Source organism: Cupressus sempervirens, chromosome 10 (assembly GCF_028749045.1).
Source record: "Cupressus sempervirens isolate cs-2001-9-10 chromosome 10, ASM2874904v1, whole genome shotgun sequence".
NCBI classification, from domain to species: domain Eukaryota; kingdom Viridiplantae; phylum Streptophyta; class Pinopsida; order Cupressales; family Cupressaceae; genus Cupressus; species Cupressus sempervirens.
This window is the reverse complement of record NC_143127.1, coordinates 654,975,216-654,982,058: the sequence shown is the minus strand read 5'-3', so window position 1 is coordinate 654,982,058 and position 6,843 is coordinate 654,975,216.

Below are 6,843 nucleotides of genomic sequence, written 5' to 3'. Positions count from 1 at the left end.
TTCAATATTTAGCTTGAGTTTCCCATATTTCTAATGAAGTGGTAGTTTTTGAATGGTAGTGTAATTTGGGCACAATAAGGAGAAGATTTTCAAAACGGGATTTGTCCATTAGGGAGCCTCTTGGAGCCTATTTCTACCTAAGGATAGTAATTATACCACTCATTATAGAAATGGAAAAAATGACCAAGAAATAACCATCCAGTACTTAATATCTAGGATCATTTTTGGTAATATCATTTTTAATAAATGGTTGGAATTTTCTTAATTCATGCTTCCTTAATTGTATATTCTCATAAAGAATGTAATTTTGTATGGATCATCACAATTGGTGTACTTCACATATTCACGCATATTCTTTTTATGGATATTCCAATATGACATCTCAAATAAATGGTTGTGTGTCAAGTCTAAAACACTATACAAAGAAATGTGTGTTTATGAAATTTATACAAATGAACATTATCTTAATAGAAAAGGGGATTAGGATGTTTTAGTCAATTCTCTTATTTCAATCACTATGAGCCTAGGAGTTGATAGATTGTGTTATGGAGGGAGTGGCAAAGTAAAACTAGAGGATATACTAGATTCATATGCCCTATGATCAATAAATCCACGCTCTACTAAGGATGAGTATAGGAGAAAAGTAAGGAAACAAAGTTCAAAACATGATGTAACCCAAACCCTTCAAAGAATAAATTAGAAATTGACACAACACAGAAGTTTTAGAATGTCATAATTCTTTATTAAACTTTCACCACTCTAGTATGCCTCTACAATGAAAGAAACCAACTACTTATTACAATTCTGAAAACTAGCATATTTGGCAAATTTTTGAGAAAAATAGATTATTCCATTTTTGGTAATTTTGAAAACTCATCCTATGAATCCTAAATTTTCCTAAGAAAATCCCCCAGCTAAGGCAACAAAAAATTTTCAACTAATCAATCAAATAAAAAATATGATTTCAGATTTATTACAAAAACAACTTTCTAAAAAAATTGGAAAAAACACAAAAAGCCAATTTTAGAGGTCAAGACGATATCTCAAGCTCCCAGAAACATGTCAAAATGGCCATCTATCAAGCTAAGCTACATCAAAAATACAAATAACACCTCCTCACACAACTACCTATAAAATTTCAACCAAACCCCACATTCGAGTCAAAAGTTATGAGCCTCGAAAGTAAATCTCAACCAAAACCCACATCTGAGTCAACAAACTTGACCTTCAAATGCCCCTGCATCAAAACACTAGAGGCATTAAGCATAATGTTTAGTAAAAAATGATTAGAGCTATTGATTATAAGGCACAACATCTATGTTATAGAATCTTGTGTGAGAAATAGGAATTGCTTGAGGGCAAGCAGTTTGTGGAAGGGAAGACTTGTCATGGACCCTAATGGGACATATATAACTACTCTAACATGTTAATAAATAATAATTTTAATAAATAAGAATAATGTAATGATTATGGATCATAGACAATTTATTGATCAGTTGATATATATCTCTAATCCAACATAATTCATAGTATATAGATCTAGCCAAAAATAATTAATATGAATTTTATTATTTAACCAAAAAAATGGTGTGAATGGTACTCCAAGTGCTGAATCAACATGTATATTTGGGCCCCTTGACAAATATCATATCAACCATTAGTGGTGGTGTCTAATGATGCTTAATAAAGGGTTGTGATAGTGTATTAATAGGCATGGTTGGAGTAAAAAAAATCACGAAGCGATAAGGAGAAATAAATAATAGAAAATGACTGAGAAATATGTTAGATGTAAATGGAAATAGAATTACTTTGAATAAATTATAAAGAGAGATGTTGTTGTCAAAGTTTTTAAGGAAATGAGGCTAAAAGCACAAACCTATGTCACGCTTTTGTAAAGGAAAAGGCTAACAAAAGTATCATTTTCAACTTCAATGACATAAACCTGGTATTATTATTTAGAATTTGTAAATTCAGTAAACTAATGAAATGTGTAGAAATGGATTAAGTTTAGGATTATTATTTTTAGTAAATATTTGGAACAAGAATTGATATATTTTTCTAATTATTAAGGATAATTTTTTAGTTGCTGAAAACATTGAAAAATGAGGGATCTAGGTCTCTATGCTAAACTATTTGAAAATCATTATTTTTTCCCTTTGATCATAAATTATGTTATAGATGACATATATAGTTAGATCAATAAAAAATAAAGATAGGCTTTTGAGCTATATTTTCTCTTTTATAACAATTCAAATTTCAACTCACTGGAAATCAATAGTTTTCATCTCCAACCACATTTTTCAAAATGAATCTATTCTAACCCAAAAAAAAGTATGCATTTCAGAAGAGAACTCTCTCCTCTAGAATTTCATATTATTTTTATTTATTTTTTGATAATATTTTCTATTTTTTCTTTTTCAAAATCATCATCTTCTTGAGTGTTAAAATACACACTTTTAGTAGTCTTTAATTACAATATACTATATCTAAGTGAAACATTATAAACTCTATATGAGAATATTCTTAACTTTGAGCTCTATAAAATGGTGTTTATATGTTATTAAAAACTATCACTAAAAAGAGTAAGAGTTATTGAAATGTTAGTTTTCTTAAATAAATTTATTTCTTTTGTAGTTGGAAACAAACTAGTATTAACCATGCATTTAATAGACATTTCCAATTGGAAAAGTGTGAGAACATATATAACTTAGCTCAAATGATTTTATCTAGATCATATGTTTGAAAAAAAATTTATATAGAAATGCTCAAATTCAGTCATTTTAATAAGTCGACCTAAAAGGTGATAGAAATTTGTACTTATACCCATTCAGTAAATTGTTATCACTATAACTGTCATCCGACATGGACCACTATAGGGAGATATAAGGGATAAAAATAATTAGATAAGGTGACATGAAAAGAAATAGGGACCATATGAGATACAAGGAAAAATTAAAGGAGGAATAAATAAAGGGTGTAAGACTATGCATGACCCTATTGATGCACATAATGTTATTAGTATAATTAATTGTAACAGTTTACATTCTTATAATATGGCTTAATGTGCACTCACCTCTCTCAATTGCAATTCCATACTCAATGATGAATTAAATTTTCCTATCACATGTACCAAGGAAGCATTAACTAGACATCATGTAAACATTGAGTGATGATAGGATAAGCAAGTTGATCATTATGCGAGCCCATAATATAGGTTAACATAACCATTGAAGGAAGGGAATAAAATAGATATGTGGACAATCCTTAAAATATACTTATCCCATGAATAGTATTAGGATTATAACTAATACAAAAATAATGGAATAAGACTTATAATTAGTGTGAGTACCCAAGGTATGTCTTTAAATTTATAATTCACAAATATAATTTAAAATTACTTGGGGAAAGGTATGATTCTTTATGTTATCATTTTTATTTCTAATGTTATTATGGCATATCAATAATAATAGAGATAACAATAGAAGTAAATGTATGTAAGTCGGTATATATAATAAAAATTACATAACTTTTGACAATAACAATTTATATTATTGTTATAAAATATAATCTTTAATCATATAATTGAGTCTAAACATCTATTGATAATATAGTTATCTTTTGATATGATTAGAGTTCATTCTCTTGTAAAATATCTATTATAATAATAAATGCTATTAGAAAATGGTGAATAAGTCTATAAGAGTCATTGTATCAGTTATGTAGTGGATATGGGGTATGCATTGGGGGAAGAGTAAATCACTCATATTGGGGTAAGAGAACTCCATATAGATCATGTCCAAACTTGAGTGATTATAAATCAACCATAGAATACATGATCTACTAGATATGGGGTGTACAAAATGTTATCTAGAAATAATAATAGATTTTATTGATGATACTTACAAGTTGGGCTAATTATGATTGATGATACTGACATTTGACTTCTAGAGAATCTCATATTCATTCTAAGATTATTCTAAGCTGATCTAGTAGAAGTGTTCACCACAAAATACATATTTGATAGTAGTATATGTGATGTTGAGATCTCTTTTATACCCTCAAGTAGCTCGAATAGTCCAAGCCACCATGATACCCACAAAGGATTCATTGGGATGTTAGTCATAATTTATACCTTATTTGAGAATGGGAAGATAGATATAATATATTTGGTTTTTTTATTATGAAAATAATCATCTTCACAATCAAGAAAGTATTTTGGCATTTTTTCCATTTTTCTTATGAAACATGGTCAAATTGTAATGCCCCACTTGGGAACTCAAAAGAAATAAACCTAATATGTTATAAAGTTTTCTAAACTATTTTTTTTAAAGTTTAAACAACATCAAAGTAACAATAATGTGGAAATAATATATACATACACATCAAGAACATGTAATTAGTTACAAATATAGTTTCAATTCCTCAAGGGTTCCTTCACGTTGAATCACATTTAAGAAAGTTTTATTAATAAGTTTAAATCTCAATTACAATGTCCATAATCATAAAATGAATAAACACATGTACATAATCATATAAGAAAATGCATAATTAAAATTAATAATATCAAAGCACATATAATGAATAACATCCACTACACATGTCACAAGGTATGTGAAAATAGATACAAGTATATCAATATACAATACAATATCTTGTAGGATCTCAAAACACATGATACATAGATACCTCAAATGAATAGAAGTCTTCAAGATAAAAGGAAGAATGATAATGGTACCACTGTATCAAGGAACATCCAACATCTATTAATCTAAGGGGGACCAAAATGGTAAGAATATACTACCTCCCAACCACGTAGTCACCTAATCAGGCTCCCACTCCTACTATGCAAGAGAGATAATGTATGATCCACACATAGATAATCAAATCATAAAATAATCCTAGGCAAGGAATCTTGATAGCCAAAACTACCTCAAAGGTAACACAAACTACTCAAGAAGAAGATATAATCAAAATCAAAAGGACACTCATTCCAATACTAACATCTCATACCAGGTCAACATTCAAATACCAAGACAAAAAATATCTAACCACCTCAAAATCAATGTCAAGTGTCACAAGCACAATGACCAACAGATAACAACTATCATCAATAAAAGTAAACTACCAATCACTAACTTCAACAATAAAAACACCACTAATGAATAACTGCTCATTCATTAATAAAAGTCAACTGTCAATAATAAATGACATCCAATCAATGAGTAACAAATCACAATAAATATAGCATCAAAAGTAATATCCAACAAGTACACCGCTAGAGGCAAATATATTAAAAAACCATGAAGGAGACTTAGGTTACATACTATGGAGTGTCATTGCACAAGCCAACTCTAAGGTTACCCTAGCAGTCTCTCAAGACCTTGGCCCCCCTAGTGACTCTATGAAAAACTACAATACCCTCTCATGATGATGAGAAAACTAGTCATACCTCTCAAAGTATCATCTCTATCTCATCTTTAGTATATACAAGCACTCAAAGCATGGACGAGGAAAAATCTCTAACTTATCCTTTTAATGTATCTCAAGGAAAGGGCTAGACAAGATATTTTAATTACTATGTTATCACTTGTTACACAACTTACAATGAGTTACCCTAACAGCCACTTTGGAACTCGGCCCCCATTACAAGCCACTCCCATAGACATGCACCTAGACTAACATCCCAAAAATCAAACACCACAATAGTATCCCATATCACAAGAGTAATATTGATTGAATTTGGTTCCTTAATAAGCAACCCAAAAAAAAAAAAAAAAGGTTTTCGAAACCCAAGTTCTCATAAATGCTCAATAGCATAAGACTCATAAACATAAATCTTAATTCAAATCATAAAGTTCATGACATCCAATCAAATAATCATAAAAGAAATCTCAAAAATGCCTCTAGTGTACATCCTAACTTGACCAACTAAACAACCTATAAAGAAAAACTATCAAGAAAATAAACATCACAAGACTATAAATAGAATATTAGAAAACACATAATTTTTAACCCATGATTTAATTCCACCAATTTCTCTTGTTTAGTTTGGGTCATAAGGATGTGCTGAGAAATAAAGTAGGAATATATATGTTATATAAATTGTTATGCTAATATACTTATTTAAATAAATAAGTATTTGACATCAAATCTCCTTGTGTATATAAAATATCATGCAACATTATCATGTTTTTTTAAAAAAATTTAAATAATCTTAAATCATAAATGATTTAATTAATAAAATAAATATATATTTATTTATTTTTGATGGAGGGTTCAGACCTGCGAGGCAGGCCAACAATGTACGAAGCCTGCAATCTACTAACCAACGAAGGCCACCACGTAGACTTTTTAAGAACCTGATATAGGCCCACTTGTGCCTGAAACCTCTTCAACTTAGAGCCAAGGACTGAGGGGCATCCACACTATCAAAATCACCTAGGGCACAATCCTAGCCTCATCCCTTATGATGTTGAAGCCTTGCAATTAGTAAGACTTGATCTGTGGTGGGCTCTTTGTGAGCCATTCAACTTCACCAGTAGACCAAGGGCCCATTGACAAATATATATTATTAGATTAAATACTAATATCAATTTCATTTCTAAAATATTAATTCAACTTCTATTTAAGTCCAATATTAACATTTAATTTTCTTTTAATTCATGATGCAACTAGAGATAAAATTATAAATTTAATTTAATTATTTATAATTTATCTCATAAAGTCAAATAATTATTAAAGTCTACCACATCTTCTCTTAAAATATAATAAAATTCTAAATATTTATTTATTAACTTCCCTCTTGTATTAATAATTTTAAAATAATTTATATGCAACTAAGAG